Here is a 26,711-nt window from a genome sequence, read left to right as displayed (position 1 = left end):
TAATGTTTAATTGAACACAGAACAAAATACACAAGATCATTAACACGTTGTGAATAATTTCATGAATAATTGGGGGGTAGAGAATAATTAACACTTTTTCGGAAATGCTGGTGAAATAAATATGACATGTATTGAAATTATTAGAACTTAAAGTTATATTTATAGTCAAAATAATTGTAAATATTTTTCATGAGAAAGAGATGTAATTGTGGTTATTATAGAAAGGAAATATTCGTTTGTACATGTAATATAACAATTTCTTAATCTTGTTCATAACAAATATTTCTATTGATTCACCATTAAGTGAAGGCATATGATATTGATTTTGGAACGTTTTTGTATCTCAAAAAAAGTCTTCCATTATTCAACGATTTTACCTAAATATTAGCCATTGCACTATTAGAAATATATGTATATAAAATTCAGAATGAGACATTGTAATTCTCAAGGTTAAATTTAGGGATATATTTAAAAATATTCATTTACATGATAAACATTGGAAATGTGATTCTAAGGATGTATTGAGTGTATGACTTAATGAAGGATATTTCAAATTTTTTAGTTTTTATTTTGAAAAATTTGGAAAAATCCATGTCAAAGCGGACAGCAGTCGGATTTACCATCTCCGATTTTAATGAAATTTACCACATACATAATATATCCAATATGTTTCTCATATCAGTTACCTTTTCAATGGAAACTCATTCCGATGTAAAATATCGCGATTTAAAATTGAAAAATTGCCCATAACTTCGAAGTTACTCAAAGTCCAACATAATTTTTGATTCCATTTTAAAGGGAAAGATATTGTCCTTAAAATGGTGTGAATAAAATTGTTTACTTTCAAAAGGTTAAAGGTCAATTTTCAGAGTATATATTTCAATGTAAAAAATATCAAAGATCGCAGTGTTAAAAGTTCAAAATGAAAATGGTATGAGTTCACTTAAACTCTCTACTATATTTGTGAAAAAAATTTCGATGGACACTCGATTAGTGCAGGAGTTATAAAGAAAAACGTTATTAAAAATACGTTTTTTTTCATATTTGTACAACATAAATTTATTGATAGTTATGAACTTTTCCCATCTTTCTGCCGACATATGGATCCCGAGCCAAAATAACTGCTCATCTTTTTAGGCCAAGAACGAATCAAGCAAATATCGGATACTCTGATCCAAAGTGAAGCGTAACCCAGAGAGAGCGTTATGCATCGATCGAAACAAATTGTATTGGGAAGGGACAAGGTCTGCCCAACCACTTCATTCTAAATACTTTTTAACAGGTATTGTAACATGCGTTTACATGATGGAATATTACGGTTTCAAGTCTTTCCGCATATTAAGGACGTTTTTCGGCCAATGATCGTTTCAAACGAATCAGTTGCAGTCGGTACAGATTCTCTGTGATGGTATGGTCAGATATCAGCAGCTCATAATAGATAGGACCATTTTGCTCCCACCAAAGACAAATAATTACCTTAGCGGCATGGATATTTGGCTCTGGTGTCAATTCTGCTGGTTGGCCTGGCTTGACATACGATCTCTTACGCTCCGGGTTAATGTAATGGATTCATTTTTCATCGCAAGTTATGATACGATGCAAAAATGATTTTCTTTTATAGCGTTAAAGCAGCATTTCGGACATGCAAAATCGCCTTTTAAGGTCTATCGGCTTCGTATGGTAGAGAATTTTCCTACTTTTGGTTGAATCCTGCTGCTCATTTTGAAATTACAGTTTGAGTAGCTCCCAATTATTTTGCAGCTCTTGTTGAGTTTGACTACAATATTCATGATGTAATGCCTCCAATTCTTGGTCTTCAAATTTGTTTGGCTGGCCTGCGCGATCTTTGTCTTCCGTGTCAAAATCAACACTTCTGAGCGGCACAAACCATTTCTCGCAAGTTGTAATCGATAGAACACATTAACCAGAAGCTTTGGTGAGCAATCGGTGTGCTTATCCGGCACTTTTTTCGAATTAAAAAAGTAAAGCAAAACTTCGTTGTTTACACTATAATATTCTATAAATAAGTGAGAAGATATCATTTTTGTGTTCTCACGAAAAGTATTTTTAGAAAAATATTTTGAAACTTGGGTACATAAGCATTACTATGAGACCAATGTTGTAAAAATTGAATTTTAGCGATTTATTTTAAATTATGTATATAAAATTTTGTGTACCAAGTTTTATCAAATTTGGAATGGGCAAGGTCCGATGCCTTGTCGAATATTTTTGTATCCTTCAGTAAACGTTTTCATAAAAATATTGTCTAATTTCTATACTTCAAACTAATATACATACATATGTATGTAAATTCATTCGATATATTTCGATAAAGAGGATTCTAATTTCTGTTGACTTCGTGAGATTAAATTTCGTTATCTTTGCTTTTAATTCGAGATCGAGGAAAAGGCGCTATGTCTTCTTTTAACTAAACATATTCTTAGATAAATTGTCTACGTTTTCTACACTATTTAGCAAGTCGGGGGTCTATATAATAAATTTTGAAAAAATAGATACAATTATCCCTCTTGCTATGTTTAATATTATTGAGAATAACTGTGTAAAGATTCTGCAAAACGCAAGTGCCACTTCTTCACACATTATAATAAATTAAACTCAACTTTATTTTTAGATTCTTTTAATAACAAAAGAATGATAAATTTCAATAACAATTTCGTATCTAAAAAACAAGTAGAATTTAAGTAGATGTTTTTTGTTTTGTTGGTAAATTAATAACTAAAGTTTAATAATCTGAGCCACATGTCTTAAAGAAAGGCATAAATTCAAACATACATATTTGTGAACAGTACATATGAGTATGAATTTTGTAATTCATTTTATATTTTGGTTATAGAGATTAAAATGTTTTATTTTCAGCAACACTTACGGTCAATGGCCCCACAGCAACAAAAAAAGCAAAAAAACAACAAACTTAATAAATAATGAAACAAAAAACAAATATATTTTGCTAAAAATCACACAAACACTCATGCAGCACGTAAATGTGTGTAAAAAGTAAACTTGCTCAAATATATACTTTCCCCCCTTAAGAGACAAGGCCTGCCCTGCCCTCTCCAAAAAAAATAAAAATAATAATGAACTGCTAAAGCGGTTTGTTTTCTTTCTTATTGTTGTGTTTTTTTGTATGTGTAAATTTTCTACAAAAGATCTTCTGGTTTTTTAGAACAAAGCTGTAAAATAACAAAAACAACAACAAAATAAAATACATCAACATGCAGCAGCGAACCCGAAAATAAAAATATTTATATAAATTGCACACAAAAATTTCAAGATTATATGCATCGGGCGAGAACGTAAAGAACACTGTGCAGCATTAACATAAGGGTTAAGCAAGTTGGTGGAAATTGTTCAGTGATTCTAAGCTTTTTGAAGGGCAAAACTATTTAAAACTTGTCCGTTAAGACAAAATCAGGATTCTTAGCAGTTTTTATTACAATATTAGTACTTTTTTACAGAATTTTGAGGGTCCGATTGGGTTTATTGTGACACTTGATATAATAGTCAAAATCTGACCGTTCATTGTCTATAGAATTTTTAATTCAACCTACATTGAAGTAATCAATCACGAATCCAAAGTAAATATGCAAGAAATCAATTACTGGTTTTAGAAAAAACCAGTAAAAAAATTGTAATGCAAGACCAGTTTACCTTTAATTTTTTTTAATTGTTTGATCATCTGTAGTAAAATTGCTTATAATTAAATTATAAGCAAGTTTACAATAGATATAGTATCTTTTGAACGCTGTTTTTGTGCCGCTGAAGCACACCGATTGCTCAACGAAAATTATGCTGAATTTGTTTCATCCGGTTCAACATTCTTGTAATGGTCCTTCGAACCATACGAATGTTTCTTAAATATTCAATTTTCTTTCATTGAAAACATATTATAACAAGATCAGTAACCCATAAACAAATGTTGCTCAGTGTGGTTAGTTCTATATTTGTAGAGCTTTAGCTGCACATTATCAAATGGGCCTCTGGTGAGTAGAGAGAAATAAAAAAAAGAAAATTATAAGGAAGAAACTTGCAAAAAAAACAACACAAAATCAACATCATCAAAAACATTAACGAAAACAGCAGAAGCAGTAGAAGGGGTCTTTGAATTATATTTACCAAAACAGACAAAAAAACAACAAAATAAGCAGTCCCAAAAAAAGTATGTACGATCATTGCCAAAAACAAACAAAAATAAGGAAAAAGCAACACAAAAATAACAAAACCCAAAATGGTTTCTTAACTATAAAAAGCCAAATAAAATTTAAAAAAAACACAACACACAAATACAAAACATATATTACACTCCAAAAATATCAAATAGCTAATTATTCATACTACACACATTCTTTGTAATACACGCTCGCTCAACACAGGCCAATGCATCACAAACTGCACATGATATCTACATTTGCACATGTAGTATTTTTTCTTACTTACAGATACACATTTGGCTTTTAATCATATTCAAGGCATTTTAAGTCATCCATCCATTAGTTTTAAAAAGAAAGTTTGCAAAAAAAACTCATCATCATGGTGTGTGTCATAAACATTTAAAACAAGTTTCGAAAAGAAACCACAAAATATTTCAATTGAAACCCTCCCTGCTGCTTAGATCAGTATTCTGCAGTTTTGTTTTGGGGGGATTTGTAATTTTGCAATTTGTTTCATTTTGTAATACTGGTAGAAATTTCAATGTAATTTTAGGTTTGAAATATATTGAATGAAGAGAGTCATCTGTTGCTATACAGGCATTGAAATATTTTACAGTTATTTATTTATTAATAATGTAAATTTCATGAGGGTTTTTCATTACATATCTCATCAGATGTTTCCGAAAACTTTCCAAATTTTCGGTTGTATACCCTTCACATTCGTGAGAAGTTTGTCATTCCATTTGTAATTTCCACAATATAATTTTCCGACTCTATAAAGTATATATTCTGGATCATTATAGATAGCGGAGTCGATTAAGCCATGTCCGTCTGTCTGTTGAATTAAATTTTTCGAAGACCCCAGATATCTTCGGGATCCAAATCTTCAATAATTCTTTCAGACATGCTTTCGAGAAGTTTCCTATTTAAAATCTGCAAAATCGGTCCACAAATGGCTGAGATATGAGGAAAAAACCAGGACAACCTCGATTTTTGACCTACAGTGGTGGCCAGGTAATTAAGACGAAAATTATTTTCTAAATTCCATGTGATTGTCAATTATTTTTTCAAATATTTCCACCAATATGTGTGCATGAGGACTGTTTTAACACACAAGTGTGTTTTATTCAACTGTGTCAATTTCATACGTATTCACCACGAACACAAAAGATTTTTCTACAACTTGACCAAACTTTTTTTAAATAAATATATTTTCTAACACTTACATCATTATATTTTTATTATTATAAAATATTCGGACCAAATTTCGTATTTGTAGAACCATAAGTTTCGTTCATATCATGTTATTAACAACAGATGTTCGCTGAGGTGGGTCAACGTATTTCCACATATCTTTGTCCTTATATGTTGTACCGAATTTTCCAAACATTTTTGAGAAACTAGAAATACTAATAATAAATTTCATACCCTTAGGTCCTTTTGTTTTGGCTCTATCGCACTTAAAATTCAGTTGATGAAAAAAATTCAAGTATTTGTCTTAAATAGCTGGCCACCACTGTATATCTGGATTACTCAAGTCATTAATATAGACAATAGTGATAACTAATGATAGATATTTCAAAGACCTTTGCAACGACGTATATAAGACCATAGTAAGTTGGACCAATGGGTCAAAATCGGAAAAAATATTTTTTAACCCGATTTTTTTTTTCACAAAAAAAAAAAATCTTGTGTACTCAACATCAATATGTGACAATAAAATATTATTCTGATACAAAGAGTTAACCAAAAAAAACTTGTACTTGTATTAAGTTAAATAAAACTAAAACCCACAGATAAACACATATAGATCGAAAACTCTCCTGTCAAAGACCTAACTCAGTTGTCAAAAACCTAAGTGGTGAAAATGTATTAGTGAAAAAAACTAAGTGAAAACAATAACAAGTAAGAAAGTATGGTCGGTCAAGCCCGACCATATAATACCCTACACTAAGTAAAAGAGCAAAAACATTTTTCTTTCAAAATTTCAATAATTTATATTTTTGAGTGATTTTCGGAAGTGGGAGCTATGACCAATTATGGACCGATCACCATGAAATTAAGTCGTGTGATTTATGTCTACATTAAAGTTAACTATGTTGAATTTTGTGTGTATACCAACATTTTTAAGCGATTTATGCACGTTAAAGTGATTTTAGGAAGCGGGTCTATATGGGAGCTATGACTAATTATGGACCGATCGTAACAAAATTTGGTGACATGAATTTTGTATATATAAAACTTATTTGGAGCGCAATTTGTCGAGATACATTTATAAATTAAACATTTATGACCGATAAAGTCCAATTTCGGAAGGAGATTTGTATGGGGGCTAGGTGAAATAATGGACCGATTTCAGCCAGTTTCAATAGGCTTGGTCCTTTGGCCGAAAAATAATATGTACCAAATTTGATCAAAATTTCGACCTGTACTCTGCGCATAAGGTTTACATGGACAGCCAGCCAGACGGACGGACGACTCAGAAAGTGATTCTAAGTCGATGGTTATACTTTAAGGTGGGTGTTAGACTAATATTTTTGGGCGTTACAAACATCTGCACAAATGCATAATATCCTCCCCACTACGGTGGTATTGGGTATAACAACACTCGTACTTATGTGTGATTATTTTAAGTAATTTTATTGTTTAAGTTTTTTTCTAGTTTCCGCTCTATGTATACTTTTCGAAGCTTAAACCGTAAAATAAAAAAATTCTCAAAAATATGTAAATTTATTCAAATATTGTACAAATTCATAAAACATTAAAATGTTGGCATATTACTCGGTATTTTTTAATTTTATCCACTTTTTCCGGAAATCCTCCCATTAAAGATTTTATAGTTGCTTTCGATATCTTTTTGGATGAAGTGGTCAACTTACGCTTTAAATCGGACATGTCCTGGGATACCCTTCCTGTGATCTTTAATTCTTTTTTTACAAGAGCACAATATCTTCCCACAGGCCGAAGTTCTGGACAGTTGGGTTTGCCTCCAGTGGTACAAAAATGACACTATTGTTTGAATACCACTCAATGACCTTTTCTACATAGTATGTGGTCTTAAGAAAGTTAAAAGCCGTTTTTGTAGACACTCCGTAATATATATTTCTGTGTTTATCATGCATGATGTCACAAAATATGGGCTTCTTTTATCTCAACTGCAAATGACTTGCCACGCAAGAAACTTGCAGAAGAATTTTGTTAGTTTTTTGTCGATATTGTTCTTTAACATTACCTCCTACATCAACCACATGAAAATCTTGTTCCGGAAGTTGTGAAAAGTCTACCAGTACATAAGTTTAATCATCCATCAAATACAGGTGTATTTTTTTATAAAATCTTACCTTAATTTTGTTGCTCGTTTTTGCAATCCATCATTAGCTCACAAAACAATCAGTGCATTAACTGCTTTTCTGATAGAAGTGTTCGGTGCTATTCGAAAGAGTTGTTCGACTTCTTTTGCATTACCTATATCTGTTAGACCTTTTTTCTTCCTGATCCAGGTTAGATCTCTTGCAATTATTTGAAAGTCCATATTAGATTTTTTGAAAAGTTTTAAATATTTTTCACTTACTTCTTCTTCGGTAACCATTTTGACCAAAATAACAGTTGAAAATTATTGATTTAGAAAACAAAATATCTGACATATTTTTAAAAGCTAATGTGATTAAAAAAATTATAATATGTTGGACCAAGTATAAGTTTTAGCTGGAATAGTGTGTATACGTTTTTTAGGACTCACTCTTTAGGGGTTATATGGGGGGTAGGGCCAATTATAGACTGATCCTCACAAAAGTTGCTAGCAATTGTGTCCAATTTCATCACGATAGTAATTACTATAAGACAATTATAAATGTTCAAGTCATTTTCAGAAGGAGACATTGTATGGGAACTAGGAAAATGTTGCCCAATTTTCGCCATAGTGATTATAACTAGACAAACCAAAGCGAACAGATTTTTGAACATCTTCAAATTTTGTATGACCATATAGAACTTGTGTACTAAGTTTTAAAAAATTTCGATGAATTGTCCTGTTACATTTTAAATTATGTAAATTTCAATAAACTCTGTTATGGAATTTGAAAATTTACATTTTTATTATATTTAAAATTTCTTTGTAGAATAGCGGTAAGGGCATTAAAAGGTAAGTGTATTTACGATTGTATTGGTAACAGTATTTTAGCGGTAGCTGTAATTTCAGTTATTTCGTCAGCTTAATTGTAACGGTAGCCAATCTTGATATAAAGTGATTTTGAGTTGACTGGTATAATTTAATAGGCTTCGTTCTTGGACCAATCATGTGCCAAATTATATTAAGTTATCTTTTAATTTGCGGCCTGTACTTATTGATCACAACATGTCCATACTATCGGATGGACAGACATATAGACATTGTTAATGACTAACTACAACAAATATCAAAAAATGTCAATAATTTTCGTAAGTCGTAATACTGAAATATAAAATCTAATTGCGTCTACAAATATTTATTACTCATCATAATTATTATTACAAAGGCCCAATCTAAAACAATTCATCAGATACAATTATTTCTTATCTAGTTGAAAATTAATAAAAATCTTTAATAAACTTAAAATAAACAATTGGTAAAGATATTGAATGCCTATTGTATTTTTAGCACACACAGTTTTTGTTTAATAATTTTCAAAAACGTATTTCCAACAATTACAGAGTACTTAATTAATATGACACAATTTCTGCTGTTACTTATTTGTTATTGTGCTGATAACAAATTGTTTTTAGACAACAAAGTGTTTGTGCAGTTTCTTCATTTTATTATTATTATTAATATTAATTTATTTAATTTGTTCTTTTATATTTGTGTAGCTCTTAGCCAAGATAAGCTTTTGTCAAATTTGGGTTACATACTGATAGACAGATAGACTGACATACAGACTCTTATCTAGGATTTTGTCCATAGGGGTATTGCAACAAATAAAATAAAATTCAAAAATAAATAAACACAAAACAAATTGTGCTGAAAGATTGCAATTGTTTTTTTTTTTTGTTGAAGAAAAACAAAACTGTGTAATTATTTATTATTATTTTATGAGGTTTTTGTTTTTTTTTTAGCACAAAATGAAAACTGTTATAGGTACTATGTATGTGTATATGTAGATTTATCACCTCTAGACATTAAATCAACACAAGTGTTATTAAACATTTTGCACACTCCAGTTAATATTGTTTCTAATCTATTGTTACTTTTTTTCGGTTTGAGTTCATTTGCCTCAAACCAAATAATTTTTTACCAAAAAATGCATTTTGATAAGGAACACATGCCTCTTAAATAGTAGAAACGAGCACACTTTTTTTTAAATATCAATTAAATAGCAATTGATAAGATAAAGAAGTGTGCATTCAAACATTAGACTACATACTTGTATTAAGAAATTGCAATTAATTTATTAATGTGGTGCAATTTAACACAATTTTGCAATTCCTTTGATTCAATGAAAAATTATATAGAAATTTGTTAATAATTAGTTCATGAATTCACCAGTCTCATTGGAATTATCTTAAATTAGAATCCATATACAAATCAGTATAAACTACTGAAACACTGAAATCACACTATATGATACCATATGTATCCATACGTATGAGGACTCTCTCATACTTTCGAAAATCTCTTAAAATCGGGCGAAAATTATTTAAAAATAATTTGTATCACACAAGAAAACTCTGTGACGATCGCTATATAGGTCATGCCTTGCAGATAGAGATGACAAACGGAGAATCCGGGATTTTCGGGATTTCTTAAACCCCGAAGCCCGGGATTTTTTAATTTTAAATCCCGGGATTTTCTAAATCCTGTTTTTTCATAAATAAATAGGGAAAATTGTCATTTTTGTGTGCCTTTTTAATGTATTTTGACATTCTACATGCCCGAATATCACAAAGTGATGTTCAGCAAAGTTCAGCAAAGTCCTGCTACAACATAGTTAATAAAGGAAAGCGGTATTTTTGTTTTTCCTAGAGTGGGGCTCTGGAAAATCAATTCTTCACATTTTTTTGTTAGTTATCTAACAAAACTCAATTTAAATCCTCTTCAAACGAAATTGATTTTATCTCAGATGAGGAAAAGGCTAAAAGATATTATTAATAAATGTAAAAAACCCAAATAACAATAACGAAACCAAGTTATAATGTAGATTTGCAACTTGCAAAAGAAAATACTTGCAGATTTGTTATAAGTATTTGCAAACTGTTTTGCCAATATGAAAGATGTTTTTCGGCAGCAGCATATGTCGGAAACAAAATTCGTTCCAGAAAGGCAGACCAAACCATAGATGCAATAGTATGCTTTTTAGTGTCTAATAAAAATTAATTGCTAAATAAAAAATTTACTTTCAATTGTAAAGACATAATTATGTACGTTTCGTTCTTATGTTTTTCGGGATTTCAGATTTCCCGAAAATCCCGAATTCTTTACCAAATCCCGATCCCCGGGATTTTTAAAAATCAGTCTATACTTGCAGATAAGGTCCTCTTTCGAAAATCACAGTAAGTGGTGAAATAAATCTCACTCATGGCAAATATATACTCAAAAAAGTGTAACTACTTTTTTTAGCACAAATTTATTTGACGTCAAACACCCTCAAATAAAACTAAATATTTATTTTGAATCATCATCATTGAGCTCTATGCACTTTGTCCAACGTTTCTCCAATCTTTGTATCCATTCCAAAAAATAAAATTTGTTGAGGTCATAAACTTTGGTATTTTTGTAAGGAGTCAAAACTCTCTCGCCATGGAAACTGCACATATGTGTATCCTTCTGTGCACCCGATTTTGAGCAAATGCAGCAGCCATCTTGCGGAAAGCATTCTCATACCCAAGTGATCATTTAAAATTGAAACCACTGAGCCATTGAGATGCATATGGCTTCCATAACCTCTCGCACATTCTATCTCCGCGGCCAACAACAAATCGTGATTTTTTCAATTGTTTCGGGTGTAGAGACCTCATCTGGGCGTCCAGAACATTAGGTATCTTTCGTGATTCTACGCCCATTATGAAATTCAGTAAACCCCTTTTTTCCATTTAAATTGATGCTGCAGATTGGTTTCACAAAAAATAATGCTTAATGAGCAGACCGAAATTACTTTTTTCCGATTTCTCCCCAAGTCATTAGGTAGTCCCGGCTTTTAACTGAAAGGGCGAAACCTTTCCTGTCAACAGGCATCTGTCTTTCACAATTTGAACAATCTGCCTAATTTGGTCTGTGTTAAACAGCTTTGAAAGCTCTAATAATGATCGTTGTTTGTTTGTAAAATAAACAGCCTGATTGCTTGCTGTACTCTTGTCGGTGTGAAAGCACAAAAGCTCTTTTGTAAAAGCTCGCACATTGTGCATATGAGCTGGACGTAACTGATCTAGAAACATGAATTTGTTCTGAGCTGGGTATTACATTGAAGGGAATCATCAGGGAATCACCCTGGTAAATAACCGGGGTTTGGGATTCCAGCATTCGTGTTGCAATTAATACACATTCACAAAAAAAGATTTTTTGCAATTAAGAAGGAATATAAATTCGTGTTACACTCAAAAGGTTTGAGTAATTTTTTCAGATTTTTTAAAGGGTGATACAGCTTTTAAACCTTTGTAAAATAGTTTATTCCATAGTTTTTACAAAATATATTTTCCAAATAATGTTTTTTTTTCGGCTTTGGAACTCTATTTCTTTCCGCCGAATAATGGTTTTTATAATCAGGAGACTAAACATTAAATATATTATAAATGAAATCCCACTTTCGCTTGCAATTGTTTGAATGCATAATTTCACATGCAATTATCCACATTGCAGCGATGTAAGAACTTCCTTTTTGGAAAATGTAGTATTTTCTACCCTAGAATAACTCAAAAGGTACAACAGCTTGTAATGATATTCGCCTTGGTTTGTTTTCCTTTCTTTGAAGTTCTTACACGATCGAATTTCGATTAATGGCAAGCAAAGACGGCACCCGTATGGAGGATTGCTAGTGGTCTCATGCGTTTTTAGTTGGTCTATCTGTTGTTAATAAGAATAATATAAATATTAGCTGAAAAAATTAAGCTGCACTTACCAAATTCGGAGATCAAGATCACTCCTTCTCTTTATAGTCGGACTTCGGGTGGGCATTATTATGATACAGATCATATACAAATCTTTCTTTAAAATTGTCTTTTAGATCATATGAAAATAACATTTCAACTTTAAGGTTAATACCGTAATACCACAAATTAATAAATATATCGATTAATAGTGCTTAAATAAAGAATTTGTGTCTTACAAATTATAGAAAACTTTGTGAGAGACAACTTACAAAGCCGTTCTTTAAAAATTATTTAAATGGTTTAAAAAAACCACAAAATATATCTATATTTACAAAAATTATGGCAATGTCTCCTTGATGATTTGTGGTAAGTAATAAAATACAATATAATTTTTTAGCTTTTAAATTAAGCTGGTATTTTTATAAATTTAACAGTTATCAGACATCAATATACCGTTATATTTGTAAAGATAATTGTATGTGTAACAAGCACATACAAGTTAAAAAATGTAAAAATAATTTTTACATTTAGTTCCGATAACTTATGAAAATAATACCACAACAGAAATTACATTTATCAGGGCAAAAACATAAGAAACTTTAAAAAAAAAAACATTGCAATGCCAAACTTTAGCTGATCTTTTACAATAACAGATGTTACACAGAGAAACAGAAAAAGTAGCAAGATCAATAGTAGCAGTAGTGGCAACAAACAGCAGCCTGTAAAATATAAGTGTCATACTCTCTTTAATATGTACAATAAACCTGAACAAGTACTACCGAAAATATAAACAGGTGCTTTTTTTTTGGGGAACAAAACTTGATTTTTGCCTTGACAACAGCCAGAGGAAGAGGGAAGAGTCTTCAATAACCATCTTCAACAGCAAGAAAGGAATAATGCTTGATCATTTTACTCAAAATATAATTGTGTGTATTTGAATGTATATTTGTTTGTATGTGTGGTTGAAATAATCCTTCTAATACATAAGAGTATTTGAGATAATCAGGGCAAATTTAAAATTGCAAGGAATATTTTGTTCGAATATACGACTGAAAATATAACAAAAGTAATTTTGAAATGAAACTGCATTAAAAATAGATTTTTTCAATATTCTGAGATTATTCGATTGAAATATGGGCATTTACACGGAAAGGTCCACCGTGACCAAAAATAAAAAATTTAATTCAATTGAATTTTTCTAATATTGTATTCAACAAAGTCTAAATTTTTATAGTAAAATGTATTTTTAGCTAATCTGAGTTGTTATCATGAGAAAATTTAACTGAAAATATATTTTTAATGATATTTTCTCTTTAGTATTTATTGTATTGTTATCTTTCTACCAGCATAAAAAAAATTAAAAGAGGCCAAACAAAGCTCGATTAATTGTAAATTTTTCATTCGATTTTGTCCATGTTCCAATGTCACGTTCTGGTACCTAAATCATCGTTAGTTATTGATACTCCGAGATTGTTCTACTAAAGTTGGTACAAATTTTTATTCAAATCTTATTGGCTTTGACTAAAAACAGATTTAATAATCACACACTAAGCATTTTATTTTGATTTTGAAAGTGTGTCTCGTTCGGGATCGTAAGTATATTTTTTTTTGACATGTTTTAATTTCCACATAAAACTATAATTAGCGCCGGGAGTTAGACAATTAGGCCCTAAAAGCAGCTCAAACGCCGTATATATTGAAAAATAATAATTATAAAATAAATCGCAACTACTAATGTCGCGTGACATATCATACTAGAGGTTGTAAACATTTCAACTCTCACTTGTTAGCTAAATTATTTAATTTTAATTAAAAAAAAAAATTTCTTTAATAAATTTGGTTCCAATTTGCTAATTTTTGCATTTTTCTAGAGGTAGTCGAACACAAGTTACATTTTTGGTCTCCTTAGAGCAGAGGTTCGCAAAAATAAATGCTCTCACCAATACACATACAAAACCACAATTGCACTGGGAGAAAAAATTTAAAAAACTGCTGGTATACTCAGCGGTAAAATTTACTGACACAAAATTTAAAATCGAAATCGGACAAAAAATAAATAAAAATCAGGAAACAACAATTATATAAATAAGAATTATATAATTATTATTTTCTGATTTTTATTTTTTTGTAAGATTTTGATTTTAAATTTTGTGGCAATTTAGTTGCGCAAGTCTTTTGTGTTTTTTGATGCCAGAGGTAATGTCGGGTTAAGGAGAAGAAAGAATGAAGAAATTGCCTAGTGTGAAAGGGGTCTAAATTTTACCGCTGGGTATAACAGCAGTTTTTTAAAAGAATAGAGGCGCCGTTCATAATGATCTGAAAATGTTTACAGAAGTAAAATGGCTAAGCGTGGTGAGTGTCTAAACGGGAATGAAGTGATGGAGTTTTTAGAAATAGAAAAAATGGAAGAATGTGAGTTTCTAAAAGATAGAAAGAACATTTATTTTATATCTCACATTTTTAGCAGATATTGCCGGCCTTTTAATAAATTAAACATAGAACTTCAATGAAAAGAAAAAAAGCTTAAATGTTTTATACAAAACTTCTCAACTTTAAAACTAAATTATTTTTAATAGATTTTAAAATTTACCAAAAAATTCAGTAGTTTATGTCAAATATAAATAGATGAGTATAGTTATTTCAATTATTGAAGAAGATTTTGAAATTGTACAGCCATTGCTGGATATTTTCGAAAACTCTTTTAAGTGCGATATTTTGAAATATGAGTCCGAAGTTCATGCAGAATTAATAATACTTCGAAGTGAAATATAATAATTGTCACGGTCAATGCTCTTCGATAGAATTTTCTATTTTAATGCTATTGTTGCAATTACGTATGAGCATAATACTTTTCAAGTGAGCCGAATTTATTTTGTTGCGTTGTTTTGAGCAAAGAAATTTAAGGTCAGAAAAAATTTTTTCGCACAGATAAGTGGATGGAAAAAATGACAAACATTTGTAAGAAATTTTTTTTAACTGAGGATATTCCGAGTCATCTAAGCTTTTCCAAAACTTTAAGGCTTCCATTTCGATTGGACTTTTCATTTCACTTCGAAGTATTATTAATTCAGCTTGAACCTCAAACTCGTATTTCAAAATATCGCACTTAAAAGGGTTTTCGAAAATATCCAGCAATGGCTGTACAATTTCAAAATCTTTAAATCGATCATGCATTTTAAAAAAAAATTCATCAATAATTGAAATATACTCATCTATTTTCACATAATTTTCTTTGACATAAACTATTGAAGTTTTTGGAAAATTTGAAAAATCTTCCATCTGAATTTCAGGCCCTATTAAAAATAATTTAGTTTTAAAGTTGAGAAGTGTTTTGTATAAATCATTTAGCCTTTTTTCTTTTCCTTGAAGTTCTAAATTTAATTTATTTAAAAGGCCAGTAATATCTGCTAAAAATGCGAGATCTAAAATAAATTTTCTATCTTTTAGAAACTCACATTCTTCCATTTTTTCTATTTCTAAAAACTCCATCACTTCATTCCTTAGATTAAAGAGCCTGTTTAGACACTCACCGCGGCTTAGCCATCTTACTTCTGTAAACATTTTCAGATCATTATGAACAGCGCCGCTATTCTTTAAAAAACTTACAAACTTTCTATGCGTAAGTGAATGATGGCCGCCACGAATTTTATTAATTATTCGCTCGGCAATTTTCATGGCAGGGTGATCTGTTAAAAATTTCGATGTTAGCGCTACCTGATGAATAATGCAATGGAAACTATTAAATTTAAGACCATGGCTTTTCATTTGACCTATCAGACCTTCATATTTTCCACACATGACGTTTGCGCCATCCGTACACACGCCAGCTAATTTTTTGGAGTCTACAACAGTTAAAAGTTTTTCATTAACAACATCGAATAATAATTTGCCTGTTACGTTTGAGCGAAAGGTTTCGAGTGAAAACATTGTTTCGAAGACATTATAATTTTTATCTACGCAACGAATACAAATAACGAGCTGACAAAGATCGTTGATGTCAGTGCTTTCATCTAATGAAAAAGAAAAAAATTTACAGTTGTTTAGCATTTCTTTGATGACAGACTCTACGTATGCTCCTAATTGAAGGCTACGACGGGCAACAGTGTCACGAGACAAGGGAAGATTTTCTATAATTCTAACATTATAATTTAATTTTTGCATAACGTGCAGTATTATATTTTTAATAAATACGCCATCAGTGAACGGTCTACCTTGTCTAATTATATTTAAACTTATAAGGCTAGATATATTCCGCTTTAGTTTTTTATTTTCAGTCTTATCATTAATTTCTTCATCTGCCAACCATTCTTCAATTTTCTTTAACATATTTTGTTTTTTTTCTTGAAAAACAATTTGTTTTTCATTTTCATTAATTTTTTTCATAGTTCTACTATGAAAGGTATCAAAATGCCTTTTTAAAACATTTTCCCTCATTGTTTTAAATGTTTTATGACAAAAGAGGCATTGCATGCTATCAAATGCATTTTTAATCATAAAATATTTTTTACCAACCATATTCAACATATATTTTGTTCAGTGCACACAAATACAAAAACTGAAAAAATAAAGAAAAAGTCATACACCAGTGCTCATGCGCATTTGTAGTTGTCTCGTTGAGTGGACAATGACTACTAAAATGTAAGAGCATAAGAATACGTGTGATTTGATTCTGCACAATTGTGCTATGGGCTGCGCATTTCTGCCTTAGAGATACCATGTTTATTGCTAATATATACAACTAATCCACAAAACTTATCTTTCGCTATAGAAAAATAGTAAAAGAAAATTGTTCAGATTTCTTTATTTTTGTGCTTCAAAGGTGTACCTTTGCCCACATGTATTTTTCTTGAATATTTTATATAACAAAAAAACATACAAACATTTTTATTTCTGGAAGAAATCAATTTTAAACTTAAAAATGCGGGATTTTTTTAAGTTTTTAGATTTTATTTTGAAACATTTGTACAATATAAATTTATTCAAAGTATGTATTGTCCATTGTTAGTTATGACCTTTTCGCATTCCGAGCTAAAAGTACTGCTCCTATTTTAAGGTCATGAACGAATCAAGCCAATATCGGATACTCTGTTCAAAAGTGAAGCGTATCCCAGAGAGAATGTTCTGCTTCGATCGAAACAAATACACAGAGAAAACAGATTCGTAATAGCAACCGAATTTGTTGCCAATCGAATGATTCGGTTGCACACATAGAATTTTTCGGTTCTATCAAAAGAAAGTCAGTTGATAAAGAAGAATTTCGGTTGAAGCAACCAAAACTTTTGTTAACCCTTTGAACAAAACTGAAGAATTTGGTCACATAGGTAGAATCATTCGATTGGCAACAAATTCGGTTGCTATTACAAATCTGTTTTCTCTGAGTAGTAGTCGGACGGGGCACAGTCTGAACTCTAAAGCGGGTGAGGCAATACTGACCTACCACTTCATTCTAAATACTTTTTAACAGGTATTGCAACATATGGCCGATTTTTTCGGCTAATTCTCGCATAAACCGAATCGGTGGCATTCGGTACAACTTCCCTGTGATGGTCTTGTTAGATTTCAGCAGTTCATAATAGATAGGATACTTTTGATCCCACCAAACATAGAGAATTTCCTTAGCGCCATAGACTGGGCTGTTTAACCCGGCTGCACATACGATATCTTACGCTTCGAATTATCGTAATGGATCCATTTTTCATCGCTGCAAAACGATATTATTTTATAACTTTCAAGCATAATTTCGGACATGCCAAATCATCATTCAATGTCTCTCGGCTTCAATTCGTATGGTACCCAATTTCCTAGCTTTTGGATAAATTCTGCTGCTCGCAAATAATTTTAAATTGCTGCTTGAGTAGCTCTGAATGATTTTGCAAGCTCTTGTTGAGTTTGGCAACAATCTTCATAGAGTAATGCCTCCAATTCTTAGTCTTCAACCTTTTTTGAGTGGCCTGGGCGATCTTCGTCAAAATCACCACTTCTGAATCGGACAAACAATCTCCCGCCCGTTGAAACTGATGGATCATATGCACCATATGCTTTGGTGAGCAATCAGTGAGTTTTGGCAGCACTTTTATTTTCAAATTAAAGAAGTAAAGCAAAATCTCCCGCATATGATACTTTGTTGGTACACAATTCGAAATTTTCAAAGCGAAAACATACTTTGTTGTTTACTCGATAATATCTAATAACTACACGCAGAAACAACCATACTTATGATGAATCATAATATGATTTTCTCAGAATTTGATATCCATAGGCCTAGAGCAACATAATATGGTAAGTCCTTCATCATAAAAATGGTTGTCACAAACATATACTTGTTTGCTGTAACAATATATAGGATTGAAAAAATCATGTGAATCCCAAATTAAGCATATTATGGTTACCTCAATCATATAAATTGTGGCTGTGACTATAATATTATTAAAAAACTTGTACAAATTTTGAAACGGTTACAGTAAACATGCTCAACTATATTTTTTCTCTGCGTGTAAGTGAGAATTTGAAGGGTACATATGTATCTGTCATTTATGTACCCTTAAAAATGACATACAAGTTATTAAGAATAAAACCCGCTTTCAAAAGATACGCCATCTATTATAAGTTCCGCATTTTGAAGGCATACACCTAATAAATTTTATTCAGTATTCCAAGATCCAACGATTGAATTGTTTCTTGACTTTAAAATTCATGTTTGTACAGAAAAATTTGCCCTGCTGAAATTAATTTGCAAGTGTAACTCTCAATTGAAATGGTAATTGTAATTCGTTATTTATTTATAAAGTAAAATTAACAAATTATTTTATATGCTACACAATTATTTTTAACAATTAATTAAGGTTTGCTATGTTTTTTGTGTTAAGTTGTTTTTCCATCATACACTTGGAAAATAAAATTTTGTAACTTTTCCATTTTTTACTACACAGAGAAAACAGATTCGTGATAGCAACCGAATTTGTTGCCAATCGAATGATTCTGTTACCCACATAGAATTTTTCAGTTCTATCAACAGAAGTCAGTTCATAAAGAAGAATTTCGGTTGAGGCAACCAAACTTTAGTTGTCCCTTTCAAAATTGTATAGCTACAACTGTAAAATTCGGTCACTAAGATAGAATCATTCGATTTGCAACAAATTCGGTTGCTATCACGAATCTGTTTTCTCTGTGTAAGATCGGAACTGATCGATGAAAAAGTAAATGTCAACGAAACTCATAAAAATGATCAAATAAGAAACAAAATTCACAATCGATATAATAGAGACAATAAAGCATAACATGTTAATATAATCCATACCAGTGTTTACTTTATGACGATCATTGGTTTTAAGATTTAATCGATGATGATTTATAGATATTAAATGCCTGCACAAGACACAGCATGTCGTCTTGTCTTGCTATGCTAAAATATTTTGTGATGTTATTTTTCGTTGGGCTCTCTCATAAAGAATACTAGCTGCTGTACCTGTTCGGTAACATGTGATAAGTTGTTGTTCACATGGAAAATATGTAAACTACATATTTAAATTGGACTACCCTTGCGATTTTAGTTATTTCAATAATTAGAGGATTGCTGATCGAATTACTGGCTTAAGAATATTTTAAAAAATATCATATCTTTACTTACTGAAAATTAAATGTGAAAATTTCCTAATCTTTCATAAATTTTAACGAATTTTCTACATTTTATATTGAAAATTATGAAACTTTTTGAAATATATTCATATTTCTCACTGTGTTAAATAAATTTTAAACTTTTTCTGCTTTGCTACTAATAATGCTGGTAAACCAAAACACTCTTAATATGGCCAACAGTAGTTAAAACATAAACATGATATCACAACTAGAATCTACATACTGCTGCCACTCATACTAACGCTAATTACTAATATTACCGTACTTAGTATACAACATTTACTACTTTAACTTGCAACTCATTTATTCATTCATTCAATATTTTAGTTACACGAGTTGTTATAAAACGCAATTTGTTAAATGATTCTCAAACTCTATGGTTTTTCTATGATTTCTGCATATTTCCAGCAGCGGCTATTTGAAATTGTTTTACTTGTACATACATATTTTATTTTTATTTAAAGTTTAATTACCAACCATCTAAATTAATGCTGCTTCATTTTGTTAATAGATTTTATTTGAAATATTTAAATCCATGTATGATATGTAATGTATTTTATTTAAATAAAGTTAAACTTTTTTCGAGTAGTTAGTAGTTAGTATTATGTAAAGCCTAAAACACTGTACAATGTTTTGTTTTTGTTTTGCTTTTTATTTGATTATTAATCAATTTCTATTGGTTTGTGTAAAAGTTTTTAAAAAATTAAAAATCAGTATATAAAATATTTTATAAATAAGTTTTAAGTACCTAGAGTTTTATTACCATATTACATGTTCGTGTACATATTCTGAAGTTTTTTTAAAATTAGAAATGAATAAAAGGAATTTAAGTACATCATAATTTGTATTTCATTATTAATTAATTCAATTAATTTTTTAAAATACTTAAGGTACTAAAATTAATACATATAACTTATATTATTTTATGTTTTTTATGGGGTTTGCTTTGAGAGCAATTATTCAATTCAAGGATCTTAATTTTAAACTGATAACCAAATGCGAGGGTTGCTAATTTTATTTTAAGAAACCATTATAAATTACTTAACAGTACGATGCAATATAAATAGTTTCAAAAATACTATTGGGTGTATGACTTAAAAATGCGGGATTTTTTCAAATGTTTAGCTTTTTATTTTACATTTGTACAATATAAATTTATTCAAAGTATTGGCCATTGTTAGCTCTGCCTTTGCTGGCAACACATGGATTCCGAGCCAAGAACGAATCAAGCCAATATCGGATACTCTGTTACAAAGTGAAGCTTATCCCAGAAAGAGCGTTTTGCATCGATCGAAACAGATATTAGTCGGACGGGGCACGGTCTGGACTATAATGCGGGTGAGGCAAAACTTCTCAACCAAATCATGCTAAATACTTTTTAAAAGGGTATTGCAACATGTGGCTGAGCGTTGTATATTACGGTTTCATGCCTGGCCGCATGTTTTTTCGTTTTTGACCAATGCTCGCTTCAAACAAATCAGTGGCGATCGGGAGTTCGGTTCGCTGTGATGGTCATGGACATTTCGAGTCGGCTGGTTGGTCGGGCTTTATATACGATCTCTTATGCTTCGGGTTATTGTAATGGATCCATTTTCTTCAAAAAGTCATTTCTATAGCGTTTAAAAATCATTCCGCACATGCAAAATCATGTTTCAAAGTCTCTCGGCTTCAAATAGTACTTAATTTCTCTGCTTTTGGATGAATCCTACATCTTGCAAATATTTTGATTGCTGCTTGAGTAGCTCCGAATGATTTTTCAAACTTCTGTTGAGTATGACAACTGTCTTCATGGAGTAATGCCTCCATTTCTTGGTCTTCCAACGTCTATTACTGGCCTGGACGATCTTTATCTTCCGTGTTAAAATCACCCCTTCTGAACCGCAGAAATCATCTTACGCACGTTGAAAAGGATGGAACACATTCACCATAAGCAAACGTGCACGTATATGTTTTGAAATTGCTGCTTGAGTAGCTCCCAATGAATTTTCAAGCTCTTGTTGAGTTTTACAACAATCTTCATGGAGTAGTGTCTCCAATTCTTGGTCTTTATATTTTTTTTTGCTGCCTTGGGCGATATTGGTCTTCCGTATAAAAATCACCACTTCTGAACCGCACAAAAAATCTCTCGCACATTGAAACCGATGAAACGCATTCACCATAAGCGTTGGTGAGCAATGGCTGTGCTTTAGTTATTAAAAACAAAACCAAATCCGCAATATACGTCATATATTGTAATACCCAATATTTTCTTCTTGGAAAGGCAAATAAACGCCACTCGTTGGCTCAGTTATCTTCATTAACAGCTTTTCAATTTATAAAATGGGACTGATATCATATCGTTCGTTATACAGGGATTTGCCTATAGGTATTTCATTGAATATTTTGCTTCCGATTTTATTTAATTATAACTTATTTATAAGGCACCTTACACTATTGCAACTAAAAAGCGTATTTTATTCCTCAATCGTAGTTTATGGTTCACATTTTGTACTGGGTAGTTCTACACAGAGAAAACAGATTCGCAATAGCAACCGAATTTGTTGCCAATCGAATGATTCGGTTGCAAGCATAGAATTTTTCGGTTCCATTAACAGAAGGTCAGTTGCTAAAGAAGACTTTTGTTACCTCTTCTAAAGTTTTGTATCCACTACTGTAAAATTCGGTTACTAAGGTGGAACATTGGAATAGCAACAAATTCGGTTGCTATCACGAATCTGTTTTCTTTGTGTACTATACACGTAGCATGTTCTGATTAGAGATTGTTTCTACTTACACCATTCTGAGGATCACCTACACCACGGCCCTATGATCCTTGTAGGAGTTAAAAGAAACAAATATACTACGATGTTTGTAACGGTTAAAAATATTGGTTCGTCTTAAAGAATATTAATCATTAAGATGATGGTCGGTCCATAATTAGTCATTTATTAGATAAGTTTCATATAATCTTTCTTTTGATTTCAAATTTTTCTTAAATTAGTTAGTGTTTTTGTATCTGATATCATACCACTACTGCGAAAATAGTCTAAAAATCAAATCAAATCTTTCTTTTTCGTATATAACAATTATTTATTTTTCCAAATTCGCGATTTAGATAAAAGTGATTTAAAGATTATTGAAATGGATGGAAAGACTCGAAACTAAATTTTTGGAGTTTTGACTTTCTTGTACAAAATTTTTTTTGTGGTTTTAATATAAAACGTTAGTATTAGTAAAAATATACAGTTTGTTTAAATGATTTAGATTTTTCTCAAAGTGCTAAGTCCATATTTTTGTCAAGATTCTAAAATTGTTAAGTCAGTCAAATGGAATTAAGTATAACAACGTTAACTTGTTTATATGATCGGTTTTTTTATTGGTAGAATAGAGATTTTAAATCATATAACAGAGTTAAAATTATAAAAATAATGAAATAAAATTATAAGCAAATGTCCTGATCCAAAAAGGCAGTTATAAGTCGTAAGTGCGATAAGTGTAAGCGTAAGTGTCTCCGGTAAAATTTGTGAAAAGGGACCATGCACTGTGGTTCCAAATCAAAATATAGGTGGACAAAATTATTTGGCGCTCTTTTTTTATAGAATTGGTATCTCCGATTCCAAAAAAATGTTTAAAAGATCAATATAAAATTTTTTTCAAGTTACAGTAGGGTCTAGTTATATAAAAATCATTAATAAAAAAAAATAAAAAATACGTTTTCATGAGTTTTCTGAAACAAAATTTTTAAAAAGATCTGTATTTGCTATATTTAAGCAAAAAAATATATTTCTAAAAATTTCATTCCATAAAAATTAAAAAAAAAGTATTTTGGCGGGTGCTTGCGGCTACAATTTGTTTACAAACACGTTCCCCAAAAGTTTCTTTAAATGATGTATATAGTCATTGGATGGGCTTCGACGGTCTTTTTTATGGCAAGCTATATAATATTCTTAGAAAAAAAAATATCAGTATATTTGAGATAACAGGAAAATGGAGAGGCCCATAAATATAAGATATACATTTAATAAAAGTGTATATCAACGTTTATCTATGTTTTGAAGTATGAATTTCTATACGGTAAAACAATTGAGATATATGTAATTTAGTAAAGCAGTAAAATATAAACAAATTAACGAAAATATGATTCAAAATTTGTTGAACTTCAGGCGCTTCTGTCGAGAAACCGAAATGTCCAATTGAAAAACCCATTTGTATTGGATATTGCAGATTGTCAGCTTCCCAAAAAAATTAGTTTTTCCAAATTCTGAAGATACCGATTTTTATAATTTTGTCCACCTAGATTTTGGTGTGGAAGCACAGTGTCATGCTAACGATTTAAGTAATAATAAAATGGAGATACTTATACATAGAAAGCAGTAGCTTGAAATTAATGTTTTATAGGATTTTTATACCCAACACCAAAAACATGGGAGTATACTGATTGTAACACCCACAAACGTATATATTCTTGGTCTTTATACAATTCTAAGACGATCTAGCTATATCCGTTCATCTGTCTGTCCAGTCCATTGAAGAGTCGATATGGAGAAGAGGTTGGCTCTTCCATCTACTACTTCCACAAATATTTAAAAGACATGTTTAGTATGTTTGGACTGTCTGTCCAGTCCATTGAAGATTCGATACGGAGTAAAGGTAGGTTCTTCCCTCTACTTCTTAACAAAATATTTGTAAGAAATGTTTGGTATTGAAAATGGCCAAAATCGAAACAACAAAAATTTAGAACATAGAGTTATTGCAAATAGCTACACAGAGAAAACAGATTCGTGATAGCAACCGAATTTGTTGCTAATCGAATGTTTCCATCTTAGTGACCGAATTTTACAGTTGTGGCTACAATATTTTGGAATGGGTAACTAAAGTTTGGTTGCCTCAACTGAAATTCTTCTTTATCAACTGACTTTCTGTTGTTAGAACTGAAATATGCTATGTGTGCAACCGAATCATTCGATTGGCAATTAATTCGGTTGCTATCACGAATCTGTTTTCTCTGTGTAACTTATGTACCCAAAAATAAACAAACATATTTAACCGGAAAATAGTTTTGGTTCAAAATATATACAACACATTGTTCGGACTAGTACTTTACTAGTTAAATTTAAAACTGAGATTTGTTAATAATCGAAAACATAACATTAACCAAATGGTGGTGAGCATATAATAATTTAATAAAAAAAATAATTTCGGAAAAAAAATCTGAAAAGTTTTGGGATTATGATGAATCAATATTTGTATTACAGAATATTTATGATTTGAGTCAATAATTTCTATTTGTCTTTTTATTAAAAAAAAACGCATATGGACTAACATTAATATTTTTAGACCAAATTAATATTAAATTCAGAATACATTTTGTTTGTTATGAAGACAAACATTTTTTAGAGAAACTAACTAATGGAGAGCACAAGTCTATTCTCAAATATTTTTAGACAAAACTACTTATTTGCTTTAGCGCTGCTTTCTATGAACATAATTTGGCATCTATGACAATTTATGTCGTTATGGTGGTAATTTTCAAAATAGATATCAACTGTTTAAACTGCATAACATGTATTTAGAAGTCTTTAGCTAAATTTTAGTTAGATAATATAAAACTATTCTACCTAATGAAAATTTTCATATAAATAAATATGTTTCATGGTTTTCGGCAATATTCTTAAATAGTTTTTTCTAATAAATATTTATTTATTTCTTGTAAAATTGAAATACTTGATTGACTTACCATTGAAGTTTGATTGATGTGAATATTTTCCAAATTGTTATTTTTTCCTTATCGCAAAATTTTCAAAACTTTTTCCATTTATTTTCAAATTTCTTTTTAATCCAAAAATTGCACTACTTCAGATTTACTATTCATATTAGATATTTTATACAATATAAGTTTTTAGTTGTTTTTTTAGAACTTGCATTTTGTGTAGATTTTTTTCTTCAAAATTTATAGTTTTGAAACTATAGCTAATTAAGTTTTTAGTTTTAAAATTAATCCTTTGCTTGTATTTTTTATTTTATTTTGATTGGTTTTTATTGTAAATTTTTTTGTTAAAAATTATTTTGATTTTTTTTTTAAATTCAGAATTTAGTTTTAGTTTTTCTATTTTTGTTTAAAACTTACACTTTTTGAAGTCACTTTTCAAATATGTATCTATGTATTTTATATCTCTCTATTTCAAAAACCATTATTGTTTTGGAATATTTTTGTATAAGATTATTTTGTTATTGTATTAATTTTTTTTTCTGTAGTAAAATATTTTTGCAGTTATTTTGTTGTTGTGGATATTAATTTTTCTATTGTTAAAATTGTGAATTTCGGAAAGTTTGCTGTGTGATATTAAAAACACAACCAAACCGTAGGCTTACTGATGTTCATCTAAACGGATCTGAACTATTCCAAAAATAATTTCGGCAAAAGTTACAAACCGTGTTTTGTTGTTGCTGTTCATATTCCTGGTTGTCGTTTTTCTACACATGCACATTTATGCACCGCTGTTGTGTATCTGTGTGAGTATATCCGTGTAGTTGTGGTAGTAGTAGTAGTTGCGTGAGGTGCTCTGCCAAAAATATATAAAAAATGGATAAAATATATAAATTGCTAAACTGAGCAGCTACGATTTTGGTCTCAAATTTTGTTGAAAAGAGGGGAGCGTCAAAGCCGAGGTTAACCGTGGCCGGAGTTTTATTAAAATAATGTTGCTGCTGTTGCTTTTGTTGTTGCTGCTGCCTTGTGGTTGTTGTATTGTCAAAGTGATATGATGTTGCACATTAAGTGTGTGTGTCCAGAAAATAAAAAAAAACACAGAGTTTGTTTTATTTTATTTTGATCATTCTTTTTTTAGTTTTTATTTTGGCATTTCTCCT

General features: G+C 30.5%; 1 long non-coding RNA gene across 2 annotated transcripts in view; it reads right to left on the bottom strand.

Annotated features, from left to right (window-relative positions):
- LOC135956819 (uncharacterized) overlaps positions 1–25,823 on the bottom strand; it is a 128,535-nt gene extending 102,712 nt beyond the window's left edge. For both annotated transcript variants that reach the window (XR_010576389.1, XR_010576388.1), the window contains exon 1: positions 25,579–25,823. This is a non-coding gene — a long non-coding RNA (uncharacterized LOC135956819). The remainder of the gene's footprint in view (positions 1–25,578) is intronic.
- Between the last annotated feature and the right edge of the window lie 888 nt (positions 25,824–26,711).

This window comes from Calliphora vicina, chromosome 4, assembly GCF_958450345.1.
Source record: "Calliphora vicina chromosome 4, idCalVici1.1, whole genome shotgun sequence".
Taxonomy (NCBI): domain Eukaryota; kingdom Metazoa; phylum Arthropoda; class Insecta; order Diptera; family Calliphoridae; genus Calliphora; species Calliphora vicina.
The sequence above is the reverse complement of the archived record's forward strand: the minus strand, read 5'-3'. Positions and strand labels throughout refer to the sequence as shown.